At 42.4% G+C, this 13,554-nt stretch overlaps 1 protein-coding gene across 2 annotated transcripts in view; it reads right to left on the bottom strand.

Annotated features, from left to right (window-relative positions):
- LOC119217552 (E3 ubiquitin-protein ligase SMURF2-like) overlaps positions 1-13,554 on the bottom strand; it is a 37,095-nt gene that overhangs the window by 22,859 nt on the left and 682 nt on the right. The window lies entirely within an intron of this gene.

The raw sequence follows: 13,554 nt of genomic DNA, 5'->3' as shown, positions 1-13,554 counted from the left end.
TATATTCACTATGCTACCCAATATGCTCTTCGTTGTAATGGGCAGGACATTTCCACAGTTCAAACACATTCATTTAGGGAATAAGATACATGCACTATAAATACACAATTTTGCTTAAAAGTACAGAACTTATGCAGTTTGAGTGTTTGACCATTTCAGATGATACGAGCAGACCTTTATCCCATTAACACTGCTGTGCATCCTCATGTCCACGGTTTACACAATAGATAATGGTCGAGCATGGGAACCTGCCACGGATAAGAAACAACCACCACTTGGAAGAAAGCTATGGGCCTCAGAAACCAACCTTGCATCAAACCAGTTCCCTGACAGTGACCAGAATGACACAGCGAAGACAAAACCAGACAGAATCGGAACAGACCATCTCGACACAAACCAAATGAAAACTGACTGGGCCACCTGGATGAACCATCAACTTGTCAAGGGGAAATTACACTCCCAAAGCCGACGATATGGGCACAGGCCGCCAGAAAAGCCTCCTGTGGGTCAAAAGGGACAGTGGTGACGGCAGATAAGACAAAAACAGGAGAGACAAAGACCTGAAAGCTTCAAACTAAAAAATATATATTTAAAAAAAATGGCTCATCATGTTAGGCCATAAAGATATGAGCCTATTTTGTTCACTTGTGTTCCTGGATAATAACAGCAGAGAGTTTAGTGACAAATGGCACTTTGATGTTATTTAAAAAAGGGACCTTGTAAACACACACAAGTTATGTTCACATTTAGTGTCCCAAAAATGCAGTGTGTTTATCCATGAGGTCTAACAAGCTTAGAGAGTGAACTTCCCTTCTCGTAAAACATTTGAATTGCTGCCAAGTTTATTCTCAGGCTACTAAACTGCTCCATAAAAGTCTGTTCAGCGATTTGTAAAGTTTAGAGGAGACAATACTTGCAAGACTAAGGGGTTAACCCACACACTGCTCCGGGGTGTGTGTGTGTGTGTGTGTGTGGGGGGGGGGGGGCCTCACTCGTCATCCATGGCCGTTCAGCACTGGCAAAAACTGACTGAATAATGACAGCTGGATGGGGGGGATACGACTTTTACTCCAGGTACATGAATGACTGGTAATAAGTGCAGCAACAGGCCGTCTCACATCAGAAAAGTCAGACTAGGTATCAGCGAGATGCAGAGGAAAACATCTGGAGTTGTGCATGCAATCGTGTTTAAGAGTTCAGTGTCTTTAATGCCGGAGAGCTGCATTATGAACTTTTCATCCCTGCGAAAAAGCCTCTTCTATAAAGGGCTCCGTGGCGCTCTTTGTTCAACCTCAACAGGCAACTCTGCAGCACTGGGTCACTCTGGAAAAAGCATTGCCATCATCCACTACTAGAGCAAAGTACAAACATCAAAAGGCAGACTGAGGACTTACAGGAGTCCCACAAGGATTTAAATAAACGTGCCTAATTATGTTGATAATCTTATCTAGGCCTTTGCAGACTCTAACACTGTGGACCCTGGCATCATTAAGGACTCAAATCTCATTCAGGCGCCCTGCAAGGATCTAGCAGTTGAAAAACTGCCACGTGAGCAGGCAGGCCACGGTGGCTCAGAGCTGGCAGAGGACCAGACTCATTCAGACCCGAACACGGAAAGCTAGGTCAACTAGGATCCAGAAAAACGACCAGGAAGCTAGGGTGAAGTCCGCGGCACATCAAACCCGGCGCTAAACGTTCACTTCACCAGTGAGAGGAGAGGCGTCTGTCCTGTGAACAACCACGCGATGAGAAGACGACCATATTAACGTCACTTGGTACTCTGACACACTCCCAGAGGCCCACTGTGAGCTAAATGGGTTTAGAGTCATTTAGGACCCGTCATATGACAGCCGAGTCACCCCTTGAAGTATCACCCCCTCTCCAGCTTAAACACATTGACAATAGGCATCCTTGTAACTTTAATAAAGCCAGATGAACTGTTCTACCACATATCTGGTGTTGATGTGACATCCAGCTCACACTAAGTTCCAGTAAAGCCAAACATGCACTTTCCCAGTTTTAATCTTTAATCTCTGTTTTGTTAATATAATATACACACACACAATTTTTTAGTTAGTAAAGTTAGTAAATTTGTATTTCAGAACCCTCTTTTCCAAACGGTTTTAAGGTTTCATGACTCAACGCCTAACAAGGGTTTTTTTTTTTTTACAACTGTTTCACTGTGAAATACGCAACAGCACAAAAGCTAAAGAGGCGCCAACTTGAATTTGAATTGTTCACTAAATAATGCAGATTCAGTCATGGACCACCCAGAGTTGCACTCATCTTAAACCAAGCTGTAATAGTCGTTAACGGGTCAAAAAGGGGTTAACTCTGCACCATTGTTAACCCAAAGATTTGAAACAGCTGCTGCTGCTGCTTTGGGGCCATTTGTAGGTGAGCCACCCTATTCCACAATGTGAAACAAGCCATGAATCAAACTGTCACACTAAAACACAAGCCCATCCATCCAAGCAAGCAGCGTGCTGTGATGATGCCTTTACCACTGTCTGGTTGCTAGAGGAGATTGATCCAGACAATACATCCTCCTTTGAGGCTCCAGAGGTCAACCATAGTTTCCCATCCATAAGGGAAGCATTTAAGCCAACACCTCCATTGAGGCTTTGAGCCAGCCTCTGAAGACATTGAAAGTAGAGAAAACTATTCATGACATGTCAGTATAAAAAAAGGTTTGAGGCTTATGACTAATTGTTAAATTACATTTTTTTTAAGATGTTACAATCCGTGGCCATCACGATTACCCGATTGCCTTATTTGAACAAGGCAATATTAAGTGATGGTTGGAATACGCCACCCTCACATAATCACAATCACACCAAGCCCTGTATGGCTGGTAGTCATGACATCGGTGTCTGGGCCTCTCCCACTTTGAAGTGTTAAGAGGACAAGTACGGGCACTAGAGGCCTTGTGTTCGTAGGAGTTAGCCCGACTCCCCAGACACTGTTTATAGTGGTGGACAATCGTCTGAGCCTGATCTTTAAATTGCTTCAGTTCATATGGGCCAACCTTGTATTTTGGGCAGAAGGGAAGCCGCTCTTCCGAGGTCGCCTGTGGCCTGTCCCGTCCCAGTCAGAAGCAGCGCAATGTTGAATATGATTTAATAGCAAGTTTGGAGTATTAAATATCACTATGCAATAGGACATATACACTCCCGCACAACCAATGTAACATTAATATACATAAATAACGTGCATTATGTACAATAATGATATCATGTATTCCAAAGTGTAAAGCCCTTAGCATTCAGTACAACACAAAACATGCACAATGGGCATCAGACCACAAAGGCGAGGCAGTTGGACGGGTGCGGGCTTTGTCCGTCTGAAATACAAAGGTCAGGATAGCGGTTAGCATTAGTTCTGGCTGAGAGGTAAAAGGTCCTAAACAGTCAAAGGAAGGGGTGCCGGCTGTTTCCTCAGGGGAGTCTCCATTTGTAATGGATGCTTCACACCTCGCTCCGTGTGCTGGGAAAGGGAAGCGGTGGGAGGACAAGTCAGTTGTTCAACTCCTTTCAACCTAAAGAGGGAGTGTTCTTTGAAAAGTGCATCAGTTTGACAGATCAGGTCATTGAGCTTGATACTCGGTGCAGCATTACTGTCAAAACAAAACAGTTTAACGTGAACAAATGCGGCTGTGAACGCAAACCCAAAGCACACTTATGAAGACACCCATTTCTGGGCGGTGAGAATCATGGATGTTACTCGCCGTGGTGTTCACCCTGAATAACAGTTGAACGCGGTGAGAAGTGTGAATTTGCAGCGCAGGGGGATGTCGAATTTATATTGTATGATAAATCTTACTGTTTGTATTAATTTCAAAATGTATACTATTGAAGATAAAATGTGCGTGACAACAGTTAATGGTATTAATGCATAAAGGAGAGTAGTTCAAGTGAGGAGAACGCTTCAATCAAATGCCCTGAAGGTCATAGCGCTGTATATCCATCATACTTGAAGAAAAGGGGATGACGAGACAAAAGGACATGGGCTGTATTCAAGTTCACAACAGTGTATGATTTGCACTGGACGGCCAGTATGCCTGTAGCCTCCTACACTGCGCTGACATTATCAAACCACAGAGCCACGCCGCTCTGCCCGACACACCAAAAGGGTTTGCGGTCAGTAGCTCCAGTGGACATCGCGTGATTGCGCACTGATAACTCCACTGTCAAGGCGCCCCATTTTGTGGTCCGTTTGTTCAAGTAATTCTGTGACAGCGCTACGAGGTCGGGGAAGTAAACACGCGCTGCTGCAGCATTCAGTTGGTCTGCTTGGTCACTGATACAGTCATAAAGACAACAGTGCGATTCTATAAGCTTTTCATTTTATCTTTAGTTTAAGATGAATCTGGTTCAAAGTGGTAAGCTTTTCCTTTAAAATGTTAAATGAGATTGAGCAGATGTTTTGCCAAAAAGGATGCATACACACAACCACAGTTAGGTGCAGCTTCTCAATCTAAATAGACCTCACAATATAAACCCTAAGATAAATAAAGTTTTGATCCTGAAATTACATTATGGGATTATTTTATGCTCTGCTGGGCTTTCACCAACACAACATTACTCCATGAAGTGTTACCCAATATTAGCATGGTCGACGGTGTGGGTGCAGGCTGTTCAACACACATTAGTGCGACTTTTGCTGTGAAGGGAGTCTGAAAATGTGAGAATCACAATTAAAACCCCTCAAAAGACACCGTAAGCTTTGAGTTTTGCAGAACTGAATTTTTCTTTTGTAAAGAAAAGAATGGACTCCTCAACAGGAACTGATAATATATAATCTGCTGGAGCTGAATCAGTTATTTAGGATGTGTACTTGAAACGTCAAATGTAATTCAGGACACATATTTTACCGATCAGGTTGGGGTGATCTTTAACTATAGGTCAATAAAAAAAAAAAAAACACTTAAGACATTGAGGATGATCACAGGCATCTCTGTCCAAACTACTAGGGCATACTATTACAGAAAAACAGCCTGTTTATCCACAAGTGGGAAATTATAATAACTATGTTTCTGGCTAGAATTTTGTATTGTACCAAGATGAATTGTTTAATCCAACAGTACAAGAGAAAAATATCAATAGGCAAAACATGAGACCTTCCAGATTTTGAAGTAAAGAAAACCTTAAAGAATAAATAAAACACATGGCACACCCCCTGACTGATTAGTGTCAGTCAACCAGGTTTGAAATGCAAGGCCCACTTCCTAAGCCTTGGCTCCGGGTATGACTCTTGCTGCAGGCCCATGCCGTCTCATTCACAGCATTGTTCAACGGTCAAACAAAACACTTCCCTTTCCCGTCCTCACGCCTCCCTGGCGGGCTCGCTCCCTCACTAGAACATGTTGGAAAAATGTTTCCTACGTGGCTGACCTCATACTACGGCACTGACGTACACACGGGCAAAGGAACGGACTATTATATGACTATTATGTATGAATTAGCCGTAGGTAGGTAGGTAGGTATCCAAAACTGGACAACGTTGCCTAAATGAGGATCTAGTTTAAATTGCACTTCCTCTAGAAAGCCATCACTACATTTCCCAACATCCCGCTTTCAGCCCAGTGAATGCTCAGCATGCCAATTATGTCATTCATTCGAGAGGCCTGCCGTCTACAGCTGACACTCCCCTTCCTCTCTGCTCCCCCAGGAGACGCCAACAATCTGGAGTCTGGAGCTGAACGTAGTCACTACACGGGGGGGGGGTTGGGTTTCGAGAGGGGTGAGAAGGTAAGGACAAAATCTTCATCTGGAGGCATCTACGGTGGAATGGAGGAGGGAAGAATGTGAGGAGGGTGGAGAGGGGTCTATCCAGTGTTACAAATCTGAGGAATGCAGACAGTCGAGGAGGAAGCGAAGGAGGAGGGGGGCTACGGGATAAGAAAGAAGTTTGATGGTGATGACATCGTGGCAACAGTGGAAACACTGAGTGAGGAGTAGCAGGGATGGCGGAAAGAGATATGGGGAGACGAGGAGGGATGCGAGAATGAGCAAAGTAGACAAGACTATAGATAAGTAGAAAAAAAGTCACATTTATAGATATAGATATCTCCGTGGTTGGGTGTCTCAAAGCCTCAAAGGGATTCGTACAAATCTTTTTCAATCCCATGTGTGGTTTTCATGCTTTGCAACGTCTAGAAACATCTCATCCATCAAGATCTATGCCTTTATGAAATATAGGGGAGGCCTTTTGTCTGACTTTAACAAATGCTTCTATTACTATATAAAAAAAAGAAAAGAAATGGAGGTGAACACGGGTAATAAGCTTTCAAAAAGAGTTACGGTGAAGGTAAGCTGCCACATAATTAACAGATGGTGAACTTTGATGGTAGGAAGCAAAAAAAGAATGGTGACATGGAGCAGAGCGAAAAAGGATGGAAAGAGGGATAAGGAAATAAAAGAATTAAGGAGGAAATAAGCCGGAGGGATTCAAGCTCATCTGATGACTGAGTCACAAAGTAAATGAAATATGCATACGGGACTCTGACACTCAATGCAAAGACAGTCAGGCGTAATATGATCATCATCATTTTAAGTTTCTCATGAGGTACGCCAACATGTGGGAGATGTTTGAGCAGTCTTTTAGTCAGAATCAGCTTGGCCTATTGCCTATTGTTGTTATTAGTTTAAATCAGTTAAATACATTAAATGGAGGACAGGATAATCCCCTAAGCATCCGAGAGTCAGTGTGTGAAAGTGGGCTCGGCTCTGGATCAACAACAAAGACAAGGTGTACCTACACTAGTGCGCATTAGGCCTCGAACTGCAAACAACCACCTGCAGCTGGTTGCCTAACAAGTTCATACACTACGTGTGTGTGTGTGTGTGATGTTCAGAGGCCTATGTTGATTCCCACAGGCCGACATTGTAAAAAGATGTCAGTCTCTTGTGTATTTCAGTCCCTGCTAAACACAACACGAAGATCTGCATAAATAATCTATTTTTCAGCATCCCTCGTTTGGTCAGGGACTTCAATACGACTTATTGCCGGCATTTAATGGCGCTTCTTCAAGTTCTTTCAACTGTGAAACCTTTTTTGTTTTTTTTTTTTAAACAAACATTGTACAACCAAGTACTGCACTGTGGTGAGGACCCGCTACGGGAAGTGTGCACATCACAAGTTGAACAGTTGAAGAAAACCAAACAAATATACACCAAACTGGAGCCACACCGGCGGACTCGTCTGTCAGCTGTCTGGTCTAGATCCGGGGGTGAGTTTGGGAGGGAGCGCGAGAGAGAGAGACATGACTGAGAGATGAGAGACATCCTGTTCAAGAGAGAAAAGAGCAAGAGACTAAGAAAAGTACAGGACTCCGTCAGCAGGCAGGATGCAGCAAAGTGCAGGAGAAACACAGCAGAAAAACAAAAACAGAAAAGAAACTCACATTTTAAAACAATGACCTGCCATTTCACTTGGTATGTTCAATTTTATACAACTTGAGTATTTGGCCTCTGATTTTGTTGAGAGGCTGTGAGAGATACAATGCTTTTGTCCCGAAAAGAAAGATATTTCTTCTCCATATTCTGCAGGAAAAACCTCCCAAAGCACTTGGAAAGTTTAATGTATTCTGCATATTGAAGACCACCTTTCCAGTGTCAAGGCTGTTATGCAATAGTGAGGTGTACAGTCTTTCCATTTTCCTTCTCAGAAGTACGCTGATGACAAAGTTCAAACGTAATCTGAAAAGCAGATGAGTCTAAGAAGTTGTCAAATTATTTCTGAAGAAAAGCCACATTCATGGGATATACTATGATGTAGTAAATAGGAAACCAACATACTCCAATAGAAATGCATTCCATATACATATGCAATTGGTATTAAATTGTCTGTTGCGGTAAAGCAATAACTGACGTTTTTTCCTACGCCCAGTTTACAGTCAAATATACGCACAAACGGTTTTATTACAGCATGTAGGCTTCCTGTGTGTCGAGTGGTAAAACGCAGGTCATGAGTGGAGAACAGTAAAGCTGAGTTATGGGGCTGGCAGTGCCCTGCGACATTTCATTACTGAGTCACAACCTCTCCTCACATGCCAAGTTCTGCTGTGTGGAGCGACACAGACGCGTCCTGAGGAATGATACGCCAGATGGACTGCGGCATCTTTAGCGGTAATATTTCAAAACAAGACATATTACGGACCGATCAGATATTGAGTTGTGTCCATCTTGAGTTAAAAAGGAGGGTTGACCGGCTGCACACAGCCGACATATCTGCTCAGAGTGTCAGTGATGCTGTGGTCCTGTTAAATGGTCTAAACCTACTAAGAAAATCAACAAGTCAATGAAAAACAAATTAATCAATGAAACAAAAAGCGTATAGTTCAACCCACCAGAGACACAGGGGTTCCCCCGCTGCATGAAATATAAGCAGGGAGGCGAAACGGAGATGACCGCAAACTCTGCCGAGCTCTGTGTTCCCTTTTCACTCGCATTATGGACCAGTCGCAATGCCAAACGCCCCAAAAATAACAGCTTCATTTCAGAAGGTAATTTGAACAGGGCAAGGGGAGAAGGATTTCATATAGACCGTTTCTGTTGGTCATTTTCACTTTCAGGGTCTTTGATAATTAATTTAAAAAATATATATAGATCCTCCTCAAACCGTACCAGACCATAAATGTAAAGTGGGATTGTGGTACACCGAGATGATTGACTGGCTCATTGTCAGCAGATTATTGCAAGAAAGAAATAACTAAAAGCTGATCTTTACTACTCTGCACCAATGCATTATGTTTTACAAAGTAAAAATCAAAGGTGCCTTAACTACAAACAAACAACCATCCTCTCATTTACCAGCCACATTCCCTGAACCTGAACCCTCGGTACCATATGCAGTAGCATTCATTAGTAAAGCTGGTGAGGCCAAAAAGGTGCTCAGCAGGATGATCTGTAAACATAAAAGCAAGGAAATCAAATTTCGTACCAGTCTGCTGTGCAGATGAAGATATTTTAAGAGAAAATATAAACATTTAAGATTAACAAAGCAAGGAGAATTTTGCATGTCTCCACTACAGAATAGGCACAATGTGCAACATCATTTTGTGTGGTCCGCTGCATCTGAAAATTGTTAACCTGTGTATTTTCCTTTCAGATGTACTGATAACAGAAAGGATAAATACAGCTGCCACCACTGCATGACAACGTGAATATAAACGCTCGCATATGATGAAAAGAGCCACATGAACACTGAAAGAGTGTACAGAACCTGAGTCGTGTGCGTGTGTTTAGTCAATTGAAGAATATGTGAGTGATGCAGACTAAACAGAGCGGGAGGAAGTTTGGGTATAGAGTTGAACTACAAAACCACAACACAGTGACCCCGAACTCGAGGCAGGACCGAGCAGCCATTCAGACACAGACACAAGAGCATCTTCTCGTCCTTCCAAATATTTACACTGCAGCATAATACAGCCAGACGACTCGACCCGGTCATTAACTTGCCTTATTTCTCATCCCGCAGACCAAGCATTGTCACACAGGAGGCATGCATCCATTAAATTAAGAGTAGTTTACACTATATCTAACATTCCCTTCTGTTTGATATGTGCATAGACTAACATCCTTTAGGTATCTAAACATTTAAATGATGGCTATTATAAAACTATCGACAGTGTGATAGCAATTGCCCACCAATTAAGTCAAACACGGCGTGCTACTGTTGTTTTGCTGCTTGATAGAAACGCACATGTTTTAATTCCCTTCCCATTAATTAGTTCACAGGTAGTCCTGATAGTTGGAGTAAGCATCTCCATGATGACGGAAACACCATATCAGTAGTTTATATGTGTGTGTGTATATATATATATATATATATATATATATTCCCCACTTTTAACCCCCATGCTTCCACCCATCTTTAAACTCATTTTGGTCTGCACTCCCAACCTGTAACTAAATCTATGTGGAAGGAATATTGGAGGGGAAAAAGAATACAAGAGGACTTTAAACAAGGAGAGAAAAACATCTTACCAAAGAATACCTGATAAATGAGAATAGTATGAATACAAGATGAGGGCTGAAGTGCTGACAGCAGCATTGAGAACTCGGATAAAAGACAGAAGACATTTCTGCAGGAATAAGTATGTTTGAGTAGATGCTTATCGATTGCCTCAAACTATACTTTCTGCTGGACTCGGGGCATAGCTTGTTCCTAGATTAAGCTAGTGCCAGGGATACATAAAACAGAGCGCAACACCACAAACACATCACAGAATGAGTCACTTCCATTGCACGCGGATGAATCATAATCCCCAACTCTGGTCTCCATTCAAACTGTCAAAACTCTAATAAATTACACCAGCAGCACACGCATAGTCAAAGGCCCTTCCCTAGCAGCGGCTCACAATGGGTTGATTAAATGTGACCATCTATGTAATCAGCTTCCATTCAAATCTAACGGGGAGGCCGGCAGAAATATTATGACCAACTTAATCCATTCGAGGTGAGGATAAAGAAGTGAGTCAGATAGGAGCAGTGAGACAGTTTATTTAAAGGAAAATGTGCCAGATTAAGGCAACAGAGTGCCATTTAAAATATATATATATATATATATATATATATATATATATATATATATATAAGGCTGTATGTCAAGCCATTTTACGATAACAAAAAAGAATAAAAGGGCAGTTCATATTTAACATTTAAGAGGACAATTTCTCCCAGTGTACGTTTAATTAGTGTAGTTTAATTCAACGGGAACAAAAGACCATCCATAATGAACAATTGTTCCACAACTCCTTGTGGAAACTCTTGTCACCATGCATCATTCATTTCTCATTCTGGGAGGCTTAATTTAGCTCAATACCGCATGCTGACCGTACATCCTGTGGACGCTCAACTGTGTGTGTTGGGTCTTCTGTTTTGGGAACACACAACATCACGCTTGACTATACAAACAAGCAGACACGCTCAAGTGTACTTGGTCTTTGATAAGTTCCCTGAAATGCAGTCTGGCCCAACACTGGCCAAAGACAGAGGCTCCATCTCTATCCTGATCACCAGCCTCGTGAGCTGCTTCCAAAATGGTCAAATAAGGGAGAAATGCACACACACAAGGCAAAGAGGACAAATGTACATGTGGGTTTCCTTGCTTGGCTTTGTATCCTGCACTCACTCAACAGGACAAATCCTGGGAGGATTCTTCCAGTTGCTTGCTGCACGCCAACTGAAGGCTTGTGCAGCAGAGGAGCCATATTTGAGAAGGTGGGGGGAGAGGGGGAATCCTCCCCTTATACTTCTCATTTCCTTCACTTTGAGAAGCTCCATATTCCATTGAGTGAGGGAAAACAGAAGAAATACACCCCATTTCTGTATCAATCCAGTAGATCATACACATCAGTGCACCTGGGAATGAGGGGAAAACCAATGGTCGGTTCCCTGCAGTGTTTGGAATAACAGCTTTCGAAATCCAACATTGCTTGGTTTTACTAACTTGGCAGCAAGCTCTGGGGAGACCCGACGACGCACCGCCTACGAGCAAGGCAAGCAATGATGGGTTTTTTCATTATTAATTTAAGTATCAAAGAGTAGCGGTCTCAGATAAATGTTCCAGACACAAGGAGGCGCTGCAAAGACGCCTTTCTGAGAGGTTATACGGTGGCATTCGACTGCAGAGTGGGATGACCAAATTGGGGATGAATTCGGTGAAAACCCTGCGGTGGATGTGTAAACCCACCCTACGCAGATTAGAATCAACCAAAGGGGGTCCCAGTGAGGGTGGCAAGCTGCAAACTGCAGCACACTTTAAACTCGGCCAACTCGTATCTACAAACTTCAGTGAAGGAGAGTTTTCTAGAACAAAGTCAGTCTAACTGCACATCACAGCAAAGAACACTGCAGCATCAAAAATAATATAGGTATAGAAAGCATTTATAAATATGGTACCGCTACATAAATATTAAATACAACTAGGGTACACCTGGGGAAATTGGAAAGAAAATGCAGGAGGCACTATCAGAATGCAAATAAATAATAGTGTTGGGCTTGACTTGCTCCTGCTGGATATTGATTTAATCTTTATTAATGACAGCACGGGGATTAGCCATGGCGGTGTTTCTGGACAGACCTGTGGCTACATGAAGAAATAGAAAAGGTTGGAAAGAATCAATGGGGCTACAAACTGCATTTTTCCGACACATTGAAATTATAATCCCACAAGTCACAAACCAGCACAACGGGTACATACTTTGTATTTAATTAAATTTGAAATTTAAAAAAATGATAATCATATCAGTCTGCGCATTGTTTTCATTCTCAATGCTGAGGGTTGAAGACCGTGCGCCAATATTTAATATTACTTATCAAATAAATTGCCAGGAGCACAAGCCACAAACTCTTAAAAACCCATAAATGAAGCACAACAAGTTAAGAATCTCATCTTCAACCGCTTATCCCCTTAGATTGAACTATTGCTAATACCTTCTGTCTGGCAGAGAAGAAAGGTACATGCAAACTATAAAGGAGACTGCAGAGCAAATTAAGTAAACTGGGCTATACACACACACACACACACACACACACACTTTCCCTTTCTCTCTTGCAAAGGACAGACAGAGGCTGTGTCTATAATGGGGAAAGACTCACATTTCCTCCCTGAGGTTTCACATTCCTGGGATTCCGTCTGAGAACCACTGCAGCCCATTTAAAAACCATTCCCCATGTGGAGGAGAGGGGGGGGGGGGCCCTCGGATGGCAATCGGGGTGGTGTTTTTGAGCTTTGAGAGTTCATTTCTCTTTATGGTATTACTGTACATTTCCAGGGTAATAAACCTCTTCCCCACCATTCACATGATGACACTATCAAAAAAGAATACCCCGATGGAAAACCTGCTATTCAATGCTGAATGTGAATTAAAAATGGTTCTGCACTGTATTAGAGTATTAGAAGAATATAAAAGACTTCCAGTGATCCATGAATAAACAATCTTTGAAATAAGACAACGGGTGCTGGCTTCTGTCTTTTAGTTGAGCAGTTATACCTGGACACTTTGGATGCATCATTTGCCGTGGCTCAACAGAAGGTGATAAGGGGTGGATGCCTGGAAATCTGGCCCCTGCATACATTTATTCATGCACAAAATGCCATCTTGCACCTGGAGGACCACAGCTTCTCCATTCAGCGTGGGCATTGTTCCAAAATATGTGTAGCGAAAATAAGGAGTACGCCACGAAGTATAGCAGTAGATTTATTTTACGAGATTACGTGAATGAGAATGGGATGCGAGATAAGGTGTCGGTATTTTAAAATCATGGTCATTTGTGATTTCACATTCACTAAAGTATGAAGCCAGCTACACACAGTAGTTTTCCTACCACACAGCAGTCTGTCAATGACGATACGGACACAAACAAGTGTTAAATATATCCCTATAAATCACATTGAAGCACTAAAGTGACAGCTAGACCTAATCACAAACTTACGGGTGTCTAGTGTGTACTCGAAGATAACTTTTGAGAGAAAAAACATTAGCAAAGATGCCAAAGAACGTTAACGATTAGTCAGCCAGCTAGTTAAATGCAACATGAATAGCGT

Source organism: Pungitius pungitius, chromosome 9, assembly GCF_949316345.1.
Source record: "Pungitius pungitius chromosome 9, fPunPun2.1, whole genome shotgun sequence".
Classification (NCBI taxonomy): domain Eukaryota; kingdom Metazoa; phylum Chordata; class Actinopteri; order Perciformes; family Gasterosteidae; genus Pungitius; species Pungitius pungitius.
This window is presented reverse-complemented; position numbering and strand designations above follow the sequence as displayed.